Source organism: Ahaetulla prasina, chromosome 1, assembly GCF_028640845.1.
Source record: "Ahaetulla prasina isolate Xishuangbanna chromosome 1, ASM2864084v1, whole genome shotgun sequence".
Classification (NCBI taxonomy): domain Eukaryota; kingdom Metazoa; phylum Chordata; class Lepidosauria; order Squamata; family Colubridae; genus Ahaetulla; species Ahaetulla prasina.
In genome coordinates this window covers 146,761,051-146,776,132 of record NC_080539.1, presented here as the reverse complement: position 1 = coordinate 146,776,132, position 15,082 = coordinate 146,761,051, and the positions used below count along the sequence as shown (strand labels likewise).

The window sequence follows — 15,082 nt, the reverse complement described above, 5'->3', positions numbered from 1 at the left end:
TCTTAGCTTCAGGGCAACAACTTCACTTTCTTTGCTTTTTTTTTTCTGAGACAACTTTCCTGATGCATTTTTAAAGATTTACAGCACAAAAAGGTAGCCTAGGTGATTCATTTTCCTTAAATGTTCAGTGATATAATGGCTAGCTGGCTGAAGTCCAAATATGATCCCAGGTAGGGACACCAGTGTAATGTAGGTCATTTGTTAAGTGCCTTCTGGAACCTGTGTTTAAAGACATCATGTGAATAGCAATCAAAATTACCGGCGACTGTGGTGGGATGGCTAAAAATTAATAAATTGATCAATTTTCTTTTGGCTGCCTTACCCAAGCCATTCTGAAGACCACGATGAAACAGGCATGGGGCCTATGATGACAGTATTGGGTCTATATTTTAAAGTGCCTTGCCAACTTCAGGACATCATCCAGCAAAGAGAGAACATTTTTAAAAATAATATTGATTTGGAAGAAACATGTTTTTCAATTTATGCGACCAAAATTAATTGGACTGTAAGGCACTTAACTTTGGCTGGATAAGTGCCCAGAGCGAGGACCCTGAAGTATGAATTATGCTTTGGGGGATAGATCCACATCTTTTTCTGATGCTAAGATAAACACCCAAATACATTAATAATTCGAGATTAGATATTTGAGTGCTTAGCCACCAGCATCTGTTTTTATTGAAAAATATGTCATCCCCTCTAAAGGACTCTTAACCTTACCAAGAATGTGTGGACATCTACATGTACATTGAGAGTTTCTGCACCGGATACAAATTTCTTGTGTGTTTAATTACACTTGGCCAAATAAAGTATTCTATCTTGATATCATCATCATCATCATCATCATCCAAGTTATTTTCTTGGCAACACTAGAGCAACAGCTTGCCATTGCCTTCTACTTGGATTCTCCCCTCCCCCCCCAAATCTCAGTCTAGCCTACATGTAATGGAATATGTGGATGATCTTAGGGGACAAGAGGAAGAGATGCTGCCTAGGAAACAATCGGAGAAGAGAGGTAGGAGCCACCAGTGGCTTAATGGTCAAAGATAGAAACTTAGGAAACACCCACCGTAATGGACCAAGCACTAAAAAGTGGCCATAGGAAGCTTGTGCCTTCATGTTAGTGTAACCATACAGTAAAGTAGAGTTAGATCAACTAGTCATCTATAGAGATTCTCAGTCATCCAGGTCATGGTAATCCCAAAGGTGCTTTTCCAGGAGGCAACTGGACTTTCTTGTTTTTTCTTTTGCAGATGTTTCGCTTCTCTGGTAGACTTTAGGAGAAACCCTTCCATACTTCCACCTCTCACAATACTAGACAACACAGTATCAACAGTAGAAACCTTTAAATTTCTAGGTTCTATCATATCGTAAGATCTAAAATGGACAGCTAACATCAAAAACATCATCAAAAAAGGACAACAAAGACTGTTCTTTCTGCACCAACTCAGAAAGCTCAAACTGCCCAAGAAGCTGCTGATTCAGTTCTACAGAGGAATTATTGAGTCTGTCATTTGCACCTCCATAACTCTGGTTCGGTTCTGCAGCCCAACAAGAAAGACACAGACTTCAGAGGATAATTAGAACTGCAGAAAAAATAATTGCTACCAACCTGCCTTCCATTGAGGACCTGTATACTGCACGAATCAAGAAGAGGGCCGTGAAAATATTTACAGACCCCTCACATCCTGGATATAAACTGTTTCAACTCCTACCCTCAAAACAACACTATAGAGCACTGCACACTAGAACAACTAGACACAAGAACAGTTTTTTCCCGAAGGCCATCACTCTGCTAAACAAATAATTCCATCAACACTGTCAAACTATTTACTGAATCTGCACTACTATTAATCTTCTCATAGTTCCCATCACCAATCTCTTTCCACTTATGACTGTATGACTGTAACTTGTTGCTGGCAATCCTTATGATTTATATTGATATATTGACCATCAATTGTGTTGTAAATGTTGTACCTTGATGAACGTATCTTTTCTTTTATGTACACTGAAAGCATATGCACCAAGACAAATTCCTTGTGTGTCCAATCACACTTGGCCAATAAAAATTCTATTCTAAAATAAAAAAAAAATTCTATTCTATTCTCCTCCAAGAAGCTTCTTCAACTCTGTCAGGATAGTGGGGAATGGAAGGATTTATACTGCTTGCTACCCCTCTAAAAGGATGCAAATGACCAGCTGTCTGCAAGGAATATAAATCCTTCTATTCCCCAGTATCCTGTCGGAGCTGAAGAAGCTTCTTGGATGAGAAGCGAAATGTCTTCAAAGAAAAAAAAAAGAAAGTCTAGTTGCCTCCTGGAAAAGCACCTTTGGGACATCAATAGTCGTGTTTCCTGTCTGGTTTACCCAGGAGGGCTATCATGACAGTTCTGTGATTTCTTGTCTCTCATCTAGACAGCCTCCAAACTACTCAGCTTTTCAGTATCAGCCAAGATCAGTTTGCCACACACACACACCCGGGATAGGGTTGAACAAGGTAACAAGCAATGCAGACAACTAGAAATAAAAAGAATACTTGTCTTATTATTATTATTTTTTAAAAAATGAGCCTACAGTATATCCTGCCTAAAGGCCAATTGATGATAATGGGGAAAGAAAAGTCAAGTGAGAATGATCTTGTCTGCCTTTTCCTATTTTGAACTTTTCCAGGATCTCTTTCATAAAACAATTAGTAGTAATGTCTGGAAGGTTGGGAAGGTGGTGGAGGTGAGGAAATAATATCCATTTTATTTCTGTTTAGTTTTATAGCTTTATCCATGAACATGTTTCATGATATTCATCTTGGAGATGACAGGCCACATATCCTTGCCGATTCTCAGTTGAGAATCATTCTGTTTCAAAGGAATGATTGTTCTAAGCGTCTTACCTCACGCAAGTGCCTTTTGTGTGTGTGTGTGTCGCTGTGAAAGTGATAGCTTTGCAAGATGCAGTTGGTGCTTAATGAGTACATGAAAAAAAAAAAGAATCTGAGGCAAAGTCCATTGACTGTAAAGCATTTTGCAGCTGCAGGAGAAATAAGGAGTTGCTAGAAGGCTCTAATTGCAGCTGGATTTATTTTAGTCAGCTTTCTGACTAAAGCATGTTTAGCAGAGATTGTAGCATAGATTGCATTGTAGATGGTTTTTGTACAATTGTTCCTTTCTCATCTACCAGGTTCTTTGGGGAAGCAGAGTTTATAAGTGACCCTTCATGTCATCATCCTTTGGTACTTGATCTATTCTTGTGTCAATTTCAGAATTTATACAGTATTATATATTTTATATAGAACATTTTATTACAGAGTCAACTCTCGTTTGTCAGGATTTTTCATTCTTCTGGATCCATGATGGCGAACCTATGGCATGCGTGCCAGAGGTGGCACACAGAACCCTCTCTGTGGGCATATGTGCCATTGCCAGCTGCTCTTCTGGTTTCCGGCGCGTGAATGTGCGCTGGTTAGCTGGTCTCCAGGCACGCCGGAGTGCTGGAAACCCGAAGACCAGCTGGCTGGCATGAGCGCACCAGCCAGCTGGTCTTTGGGTTTCCTGCACTCTGGCACATGTGGTGCATGCACGTTCCGGTTTGGGCACTCGGTGCCGAAAAAGTTTGCCATCACTGTTATAGACGAAACTTGTATTTTCCCTGAATAGCATCCCTGGGTGAAATTTATAGAACTGTACCTTGCATTAAATCGAGGATTAAAACCATGGCTGTCAAAAATATTATTCTAAATGCATTTGGGAAAAAAGAATTAGACAACCCCCTGCCCCATTGGGGCATCATTTCAAGATATTTCCTTACTTAAACAGAGAAACAGAATGGCCACAGGGCTGCAAAAAAGCAGTGGGAGTAGGTGTGACTTTTTGCTGGCTTCCCATTGAGATTGCCTGTGGCAAGGGCCGGGAAGGGTGTGCGGGGGTTCCTCCCACCTTTCCTTTCCTTCCTTCCTTCCCTCCCTCCCTCCCTCCCTCCCTCCCTTTCCCCTTCCCTTCTCTTTCCAGCAGGCAGGTTACTGACTGCTTCTGGGGCAGGGAGGAAGAAAGGGATTGTGAGAGAGACTGGGAAACTGTCACAGAACATTGAAAAGGAAGATCTCATGAGTGTAGCAGCAAACAGAAGCATAAAATTTCCAAATCTCATTCCCTTGGGAGTAACGGATCTTGGATTTTGGACACATTCTGTAACTTAGTACATTTGAGGAACCTTGGATTCAGAATTGTTGCCCTATTATGTACCGTCTCATCCAGTTAAAGATTGTGAAAAGAGAGTTTCAGTAGTATACAGATAGCATCAGGAAAACAGGTTGGAGCATGTGTCATATATTCTGTGACTTAGGTGAATTCACAATAAGAAGATATTGCTGTGAGAATGTAATGCTTGAAAATGGAATATTATGTATGAACTTTTCAACATGCATCCAAGATTAAAAATACTTTGAACAGCTAGAAATGACTGTCATTAGATTTTTTTTTTCAAAGAACGTCAGTATTCTGTATTCAAGGTGCGCTACCGCTGAGTCGTTAGATGAGGGGCAAGATCCTGCAAAGTTGCTGACCAGTTCATGGGCCAGCCGATGCCGCTTGCCACATTTCTGACAGTCAAAAACCAGCCTCTCATTTCTGCTGCACAGTAAGGAAAAGAATACTGTATTTCTGTAGTTCTCTTTCTTCCAATGCCTCCCAACTGCCATTGTTTAGCTCCTATTTATCATACAACAGGAAAGCAGTGAGGGGTGGGCAGCTCTTAAATGATACAACAGTTGTGCTGAGGTACAATTAGGCTGTCATGCTATTTGGCCATCTTCTCCCTGAATGCTACTAATGCTGTGAATCCCAAGTTTCTGATTTTTTAAAAAAATATTTTATTTTTCTTAATCTCTCTCTCTATCTGTGCGTCTGTGTCTGTGTATTTACAATTAAAAACAACAACATTTAAACTTTGAAAACAACTTAGAACAATGAGAAAAGAGATAATTCCAAACTAATTAAAAATACAAGCTAATAATGAAACGAAAATGAGAATGGGGGGGGGGGAATCAACCTGATAGTTTATACTTATGAACCTAAGTCTCTTGATGGGGCAACCATCAACAATCCCATCTTCACTGATTTATTTTTGGAAGCATCCAAAGGTGCTCATTTCTAAACCATGTTGAAGCAAATTCCAGAAGTTACATATGAGCAGAATTAAGGGCTGGCCTCTTTTAGAGGATTTTCTTCCATTCTCGCCCTGCAAGAACCTTACAACATCATTATTTTTTTGCTTACTTGCTGGCAGGTCGTCCTTGATTTCCAACAGTTCGTTTAGTGACTGTTCAAAGTTACATCACTGAAAAAAGTGACTTATGACCATTTTTCACGTTTATGACTGTTGCAGGTCATGTGATCAAAATTGAGTTGCTTGGGCAACTGACTCATGACGGTTGCAGTGTTCTGAGGAATCATGTGATCTACTTTTACAACCTTCTGACAAGCAAAGTCAATGGGGAATCCAGATTCACTTAATCACCATGTTACTAACTTAACAAATGCAACTATTCACTTAACAACGGTGGCAAGAAAAGTTGTAGAATGGGGCAAACTCACTTAACAAATGTTTCGCTTAGAAATATAAATTTTGGGCTTGATTGTGGTCGTACCTCAAGAACTGCATGTACTTACGTATATTTTTTACATTTTTGAACCATTCATCTCCTTCAAAGAGAGAATCTGGGCTGTGTACAGTAAAATGTTAAAATACAAAAATAGTATATATAAAAGTTAAACATTTAGAAAGAGGCAAGGATGATTTAAACACTATTAAAATCAGTTCAAGAGTGAAGAGAGGGCTCTCAGGGCACTAGCCAACCCCAGTGCTTCTCGGGGCTCCCCTTGCGAGGCTGCAGAGCCAAGTTGTCACACCTTTCCAGAAGGCCAGGAGGGTAGGGGCTGCCTCATCTCAGGGGAGGGGGGCAGAATATTCCTCAGAGTGGGAGCAATTGCAGAGCAGGATCTCTCCCTGGTATCCTGTCTTTAACTGACGGGATGTGCAACATGCCTCCCTTGCCTGATTGAATAGGACAGGCTGATGTAATGGAATTTATGTACAGTATAGTGCCATGACAGCAAACCTATTGCACGCTTGCCACAGGTGGCAGGCAGAGCCCTCTCTGCAGGCACGCCAGCCGTCACCCCAAGCCAGCTCCACTGCGCAAGCACGCACACCTCCCACCTGCCAGCTGGTTTTCGGGTCTCTGCCGCGCATGCATGGGGGTTGGGCACACATGCATGCATATGCACAGGGGGGAGTGAGGTGATGCACGGAGGGGATGCAGGTTGGTGCAGGAGGCTTTCCAGGCCCAAACTAGGGCATGGGGGGGCCTCACACTGTGCCCCCGCACCCCATTTTGGCTTCCAGGTTGGTGCAGGACCTGGTGCAGGTTCCAGGCCCAAAACAGAGTGCAGGGGTGCTAAGGCGCATGCACGGGGGTGCTCACATTCCATTTTGGGGGTTTGGGCACACGTGCGTGTATTTGCGTACGCATGTGCACGCTTTGGGCACTTGGCACCAAAAACGTTAACCATTACTGGTATAGTGTAATATGGTGCTGAGCAAAAGGCCCTGCCTAGTTATTACATAATATTTCTATTTTTTAAACAGCCAGGGGCTTTCAAATGAGAACACCCCCACCTCTGTTCCCCGAGCTAAAGGCAACTATCTGCTCAAAACCCTACCCAAGAAAGATTTCCCATATGGAGCAAAGGGCAGGCATTTCCAAGGCTGCAGCATTCAGAGTAAGATCTTCTGCTTTCAAAAGCTTTGGAAGTCCAACTTGAATCTGTAGGCTAAGGCTGGAAAGGATGGGAGGCTGATAGTCATCCTTTGTTAACTTGGCCGGAACCTGACTTGCCAGAGAATGCTTTACAACCCTTTTTTTGTTCTTTAGTCCTTTCAGGAGATTTGTGTAGTTATTATCTATTTATTTCTAACAGCAAAGGCCCTTCCTGTACAGATTCTACTTCCAATTTGCTGAGCAGAGGGCAAAGCAATTTACAACTGCACTTATCTAAACATTTAAGAGTTTGCTTTGCCGTGCTGCAGAATGAAACACTGCAGCCTGGAAAACAGCAATTAATCGGAAAGATGTTTTTCTGCATTTGCCGGTTTAAAAAAAAAACCATACACACACACACACACACACACACACACACACACACACAAAAAGTAACGCTAAACAAGCATAGCTGTGGGCAATACAGTAGGTTCTTTTCTTACTATGTGTTACCTAGTTGTTAGAAAGAGAAACAGGCCAGAGAAGAGAATCCAAATGCTGTTAAGAGCATCCAGGACGATGGATATGCCGTAAGAAGATGTTACAATGCCAGAACTGTTTTATGGAACAGAGTTGAAATAAAGAAAGTAAGTGACAGCTTGTGTTTTTGTTTGCTGGTTTAACCATCCCATAGTTCTGATAAACTAACATGAAGAGCCTTCTGAAAAGCTCATAAGGATAGCCTGGCTGGACCAGACCAAGGCCAAAACTGTACTTAGCGTTTAAGCAACAACTGACCCTAAACTGAGTTGGGAGAATCCTGATTGGGAAAACTGTTTGCAAGTAATTCAGTCCAAGCGACTGAGCCGTGAAGGCGCAGTGGTTAAAGTGCAGTATTGCAGGCTAATTCTGCCGACTGCCAGCGGTTTGATCCTGGCCGACTCAAGGTTGACTCAGTCTTCCATCCTTCCGAGGTCAGTAAAATGAGGACTCAGATTGTTGGGGTCAATATGCTGACTCTGTAAATTGCTTAGAGAGGGCTGTAAAGCACACTGAAGCGGTACATAAATCTAAGTCCTAGTGCTAGTGCTACCTATCATTGGATGGTTCCTACTGGCTTTTAAACTCTTGTTTTCACAAAAATACTGTATATCTGGGCTCTCTTTTGTGGTATTTCCTTGATTCTTCGGCAACTTATTATATGCCTCTTAAATATACTTTGGGAAATGGTTGTTTTTGAGCAAGATTAAGGACATGCATTAGGAAAAGTTAGCTCATAATAGTGGTTGGAAGTCTTGAAGTAGCATTGATTTAGTTCGACCTGCAAAAAATTTTCCCCTGTCCTTCTCATCAGAAAGGAATGAGCAGATATGGCAAATAGTTTAATCTTCATCTGAATATTTGATGGGATTCCTAGTGTTGAGAGCGAGTGCTGGGTCATCCAACTAGTTTGTGACTATTAGACATCTAAAGGATAATACTTATGTGCTTAATTTATTAATATTCAATGAGTCTTTAGTGATTTAAAGCAAATGTATTCTGTTGTTTTGCATTATTGAATGTTTGGGCTATTTCATTCATGTAAATGGAAGAGGCTTTTTAAAAATCTGAATAATATTTTGAAATATTTTCATGCCTCTACCCTCTAAAATTAAAAGTTCTGGATATAGGCATGTGACTCAAAAATACATAATTTCTACTGACCTGTGTTTTTATTTGAAAAATAGTAAAAAAAATATTATTTGAAGCCAACCTCAACCTCTAGTGAATTTATTTTGATGTAGCTTTCTTGGTAGTAATAGAAAAATGGTTCCTCTTTCGGTTTCTCTGAAAATTCTTCCATTGTTTAGTCTAACTAACTAGATTTCCTGGTGTTATCCCATCCAAATACTAAGGAGGCCCTAATTGGCTCAACTTCTTGATATCAGTCAGAATCAGCTAGCTCACGGGTTTTCAAATTCAGCAACTTTTAAGATGCATTCAACTTCAGCGCTCAGAACTGCTGGTTGGGGAATTCTGGGAGTTGATGTCCACATTAGTTCATGGTGCCAATATTTAGAAACTGAGTTTGATGATGACATGTAGCTCCAAGGAAGAATTGGTGCTTTTAGTTGGTTAGTTTAATTTAGGTAGTCAAATATTACAATTGTTGTTATGAATATAACTTTATGTCTTTTCTTAGCAAAATATGAAAGGACTAAGCAGCAAAACAAATGAAAACTCTTGCAACATGCTTAGCTTAATACATTTGAAAATAATAATAATATATAGCTGTCAATTTGCAATCTTGCATTTAATTGAATAGCATCTCAAGTTTTTAAAAGCTATTTACTAGTAAAATGGAATAATGGTTTTCATAATCTGTAGGATTCAGATATGAACCTGGTTTCAGTTTTCTACCATATATTAAAATAAAACAACCACAATCTGTATGTCTGTCAACCAACCTTGTGTGGCTTTTGTCTTATTATTTAGTAAGCTATCGAAGTATTTTTATAGAATTTATCTAGGTTTCAGTATTCGCACTCATATCAATGCTATTTTTGTATTTTACTATGAATATCAGTAAATATATTTATCGATCTGTAATCTAAAGCATATTTACAATTTAATCCATATCACTGGATCTATAAAAAAACTTGCTGAGGTTTTAAAATTTAAAAGGAAAACACAAAAGACACACCAAGAGAGAGACCTGAATATTTTTCTCCTATTGACTTTACAAAAGAGGATTATTAAGGTCCTGAAGAACTTTATGCAATGGGTTGAAGAAAAAAATGATCAGAAATCAAATCCTACAACAATATTTGAATGAAGTAAAAATTAAGACTGTTAGAAGTAAAAGGAAGTAAAGTTGATTTATTTGATCAAAGTTAAAACAGGAGGGTGGTGTTATTTCTGACAACCCTTCATGGAATTTCTGCTGACACAAGGACTAAAAAGATGCTTTCTTATGGATTTGATTATAGATAAGAGACAGTATATGAAATGAAGAGATAAATGTTGGTAACCTTAGAAAGAGTGAAGAGTCACTAAATTTGCTTAGACTTGTGATGAAAGTTGGAAGTCTCTCAAACACACACATCCCACACACCTCTTCTTTTTTCTTGCATTTCTTTCTCTTCTCTTTTTCTTGGTTAGTATTAGATTTTACTACTATAATCACAATTCTTTTCTACACACCCACATACACATCTTTCTGCATGTCTCCTTGATGTACACTCTTCTTTCTCCTTCATGTACTGCAGCCCAACATTGTTCCTATACTCAGTTAACTCTGCATTTCTTTCATTTTCATCCTTTCAAAAACTGCCCTATTTTTAAAGCCAACCACAAACCAGTTGGCATTTTTATTCCACAGAGTGTTTTCATTTCTTTTTGTCTAGAGGCGCCCAACTTTGATTGGTGAACAAGTTTATTTCATGTTACAGGTAATTTATAAAGTTATCAGGCAACACTGACCTCAACTGGCTTCTCTTTTTCATATTTTCCAATATGTTGGTTGATTAAAAGTCTGTGATAAACAAAATTCAAATACTGAAACGAGCCAACTGCACAGTCATGTTTTTTTCATAGTGTTGTGTTTTTTTTTTGCTAGGAATGCTGCAAAGATTTATTTTGTTTATTTTTCAAATTAACCTATTTCACTTCTCTGACAACCTTGTGGAATGGAGTAATATCTTCTGGATAACACACTTCTTAAATTTAGTAAAGAAGTTCTCAGTTAAAAGAAATACATAAAAACAGCTCATTTTAAAGGAATGTTTAGGAAAATATCTTTTGAGGTAAATGCATATAACATAAAGGTATGTTTAAAAATAATACAAAACAGAATGATTTAATCTGCCCATCCCTAATTTTATTATGTGATATAAAAAAACAGATCAGAGAAAAGAGTCCAGCTTTTCCCACATCAAGAATCCTGTTTATGGAAGATCCTTCTGTTGCCAGGTACGGAGGGATAACCAATAGCAATAGCAGTTTAAGTTTATATACCATCCCATAGTATTTTGCAACACTCTCAGGGTAATTTACAATGCAGAAGCATTATTTGCCTATTGCCCCCAACAATCTGGGTCCTCATTTTACCAAACCTGGAAGCTTGGAAGGCTGAGTAAACCTTGAGCGCCATCAGGAATGAACTCCAGGCGGTGGGCAGAGTTAGACTTGCAAAACTGAACTTTAACCGCTGCACCACCAAAGATAAACGGCTCCTTTAAGATGTGAGTTCTCATGAGCGCTTATGGCCAGGAGCAAGATTTCAGGTGAAAATCAAGAAGAATTTCCCAATGGTCAGAGCTGTCAACAGTGGAATAGGCTGACTTGGGAAGTGTTTAAACCAAGAGGCTTGGATGCTTTAGCAGTCTAGTCCAGGGGTCTTCAACCTTGACAACTTTAAGACTTGTGGACTTCAACTCCCGGAATTCCTCAGCCAGCAAAGCTGGCTGAGGAATTCTGGGAGTTGAAGTCCACAAGTCTTAAAGTTGTCAAGGTTGAAGACCCCTGGTCTAGTCCTATGCTGGGGAAGAAGTTGGAATAATCCATCTCTAAGTTTCACTTCAAACCTTAATTCCTATGATAACTTTATTCATAATTTTTTAAAACCGTGCCTTTATTATTGTTATAAATAACTCAAGGCGGCAAACATCCTCCTATTTACCCCACAATAACAATAACCTTGGAGTTGGCTGGTGAGTGCCTCAAGGTGATCCAGCTGGCTTGCATACCTAAAACAGGACCAGAATTCACGGTCTTCCAGTTTCTAGCCTGCTGCTTTACCACCAGATCAAACTAGTTTTTTTTATAGCTCAGCTAAACACTGGAAGTATAAAATAGTACAGAAGTCTATAACAATAGAGTATTGATTGCATTATAGGACAGGATAGAATAGTTCCTGTTCAGTTTTACAAACCAACCCCTTTATATCTGCGTGAGGACTAGACTTCCTGGGGATGACTCTGACTGAATAATCAGCAAATGAGATGGAGCAATTGGATTAAGCATATTTGCAAGTCTGTTGAAGTAGATCACCTAGTTTAACCTGCGGCTCAATATTTATTTATTAAATTTATTTATGGGTGGTGTATTAAATTTATATACCACCCATCTCATCTCATGTATATAAATTCATATACCGCCCATCTTACATCAGAGTAAAAATAGCAAAATAAAGCTTTAAAATGTTACAATCATAAATATAAAAATGAATGAAGATGGCAAAGAAGGGAGCAAAATACAAGCAGTCCATTATCCACCTCCAGAATCATATGCCCCCCTAGGGGCCCCCAGGCCAATTGGCAGACCAGGTTTTGAGGCTCTTATGAAGGTCAAGAGGGTGGGAACGGATCTTATCTTGAGGGGCACCACGTTCCAGAGGACGGGTGCATAAATAAGAGTGACTTTTTCTTTTCTTTTCCATCCCATTACGATTCTTTTATGACATGAAAATGAGCAAAGGTACTGGAGTGAATGACATAATTGTGCATGGTTCGTGGGAGTAACATCCATTGCATCTGCAAATTCAGCTGAAGGTACATTATGCAAGGAGACTGGTTAGCAAGCCTAAATTCCTTTCATAAATATAATCTGGGTAATGTTCGTTTGATGGAGGTCTTAAGCTGGCTATACTACAGAAGTGGCTTTTCTCACTTTTGCTTGCTGACCGAAGTGCATGCAGTAGTGGCTTATTTTAGGCAGGGAGAATCCTCATTGTTCTTTATCTAATACATGGCTGTCAAACTCGCCACGTTGCATTGATGCCCCATGGTATATCAAGACGTCTTTTGCCTTCGCAGAGCTCGGGTGGGCGTGGCCTGCATGTGATGCATCTGGCCTGTGGGCCCGCCCGTTTGACCCCCCCCTGATCCAATACATATCTTGCGGTCTTGACAATGATCAAGGCCAAATCCTGTCACTTTTCCTCTATGACCTCCTTTCCTCTGTAGCGCAATATGTTTCCATTCTGACAGTCACTAATACTAAACTAAACTAAATACTCCCAATCCACATTCTGCATTCCTGATTCCTCTGGTTTCAGAAAAACTTCTGAAATGCTATAATGCTGTAATCAGGGACAAAATGGCCTTACTTACCAGGAATCTCAAATCTTGATTTCTTTTAAATAAGGTTATTCTTTATTAAATGACATTCGTTGCTAATGCCAATGATGCAAAATGAAGGTGTTATGATCCTTCCTAAAAAGAAAAAAAGGAAAACCTATCCTCAAAAGCATGAAAGAGTTTCCTGTTTTTTTGTTTTGTTTTGTTTTTTTTGTTTACATTTATATCCCGCCCTTCTCCGAAGACTCAGGGCGGCTTACAGTGTATAAGGCAATAGTCTCATTCTATTTGTATATTTTTACAAAGTCAACTTATTGCCCCCCCCCAACAATCTGGGTCCTCATTTTACCTACCTTATAAAGGGTGGAAGCCTGAGTCAACCTTGGGCCGGGCTCGAACCTGCAGTAATTGCAGGCTCTGTGTTCTTAATAACAGGCTTTACCAGCCTGAGCTAAACCGGCCTAAACCGTTTTCTAATGGTTGTCTTATTTTGAAATTTTAGCACAATGAAATAGAGCTGATAACCATCTCTACTTATGAATATAATCATCTCAGAATCTTTTGCGTTAGGTATTATGGAACATGAAAGACATGCCATGTACACAGTCTGTTTTTCTTTTTCACCATCAACTCATTTTCAAAGCTTGTTGAATTGAAATATAATATCCTGACTGCCATTATCTGTTACCTGAATCTTTGAATGTGTCAATGTCTGAACAAGACAACTGCAAAATTTCAGTTGCTAAGAGAGTCACTTACTGAGTTTTGCCCTACTTTACAACCTTTGTTGCCACAGTTGTTAAATGAGTCCCTTCGGTTGTTCAGCTAGTAACAAGGTTGTTAAGTGAATCTGGCTCCCCCATTGACTTTGCTTGTCAGAAGAGCGCAAAAGATGATCACATGACTCTGGGACACTGCAACCATCATAAATATGAGTCAGTTGGTCAAATGTCTGACATTCGATCATGGGACCACGTGGATCCTACAACAGCTGTTAAGTGTGAAAAATGGTCATAAACCCCTTTTTTTCCAGTTTCATTGTAATGTTGAATAGTCACTAAATGACTGGTTGTAAGTGAAGGATTAACTGTATTAACAAAACAGTTTCAGATAATGAACTAAACTCTTAAAAAAAGAAGAGGAGCTGATCATAGCAAGCTAGGTTATACTGAAGATGCAGAAGGGAAAGGACAAATAGCATACACCTTGCAGGCTTAATGTGAATGCAAAATAAAAACATACAACTTACAGAAGCCACTGTATTTACAGTATTAAGGAGAGAGGTGGGTATTTCTGAGAATAGTAGAATTAAATAGTATACAGCAGTCGTGAAATGTAAAATTTGTTACTACCGGTTCTGTGGGCATGACTTGGTGGGGGGTAATGTGACTGGGTAGGTGTGGCCAACTTTTTTTTTTTAAACTTTTAAAAGTATTTTTTCTACAACCTCTTCGGCCGAAGAGGTTGTAAAAAAATGCTTTTAAAAGGCTCTGACGGTCCCAGCTGAGTTGCCTGATCATCAGAGTTTTTTGTTTTAAATTTAAAGAGCATTTTTTCAGCCAAAGAAAAATGCTTTTAAAAACTCTGACGATCAGGCAACTCAGCTGGGATCGTCAGAGCCTTTTAAAAGCATTTTTTTACAACCTCTTCGGCTGAAGAGGTTGTAGAAAAAATGCTTTTAAAAGGCTCTGATGATACCAGTTGAGCTGCACGATTATCAGAGGCTTTTGTTTTAAATTTAAAGAGCATTTTTTTCAGCCAAAGAAAAAATGCTTTTAAAAGTTGAAAAAAACACACCTCTGATGATCGCGCGGCTCATCTGGGGAGGGGGGGGCAGGGATTTTTGCTACTGGTTCTCTGAACCATCCGCCGCCATCACTACCGGATAGGGCGATCCGGTCTGAAATGGGAGCATTTCACCCTTGGTATACAGTCAGATACGCAGTATCAAAGATCGAGTTCCTCTGCAGTTCTTCAGAAACAATTGAAATAAGCATTATCTATGCTTCTTAGAGGGCCGAGACTCAGCAACTTTAGGAGAACATTCTCCATTTTTGCCGTGCAGGCAAGCCAAATAGAAGACAGGCATGCTAGTATCGGATTTACCATATGTTAAAAATACATATTTTGGTCAAAAATTAATGCACTCATACTGCACTCAGGAGCAGATTTTCTTCTGTACAGACTGCAGAGGCAGAAACCCAAGGAAGCTGGGTTTGGAGTCCTGCTTACAAATGGAGTTTAAGAAATAATATTTATTCTGCATAGTTTCTCT

At 39.5% G+C, this 15,082-nt stretch overlaps 1 protein-coding gene across 2 annotated transcripts in view; it reads right to left on the bottom strand.

Annotated features, from left to right (window-relative positions):
• ERICH1 (glutamate rich 1) overlaps nt 1-15,082 on the bottom strand; it is a 161,396-nt gene that overhangs the window by 29,447 nt on the left and 116,867 nt on the right. The gene's annotated exons all lie outside the window — the stretch shown is intronic.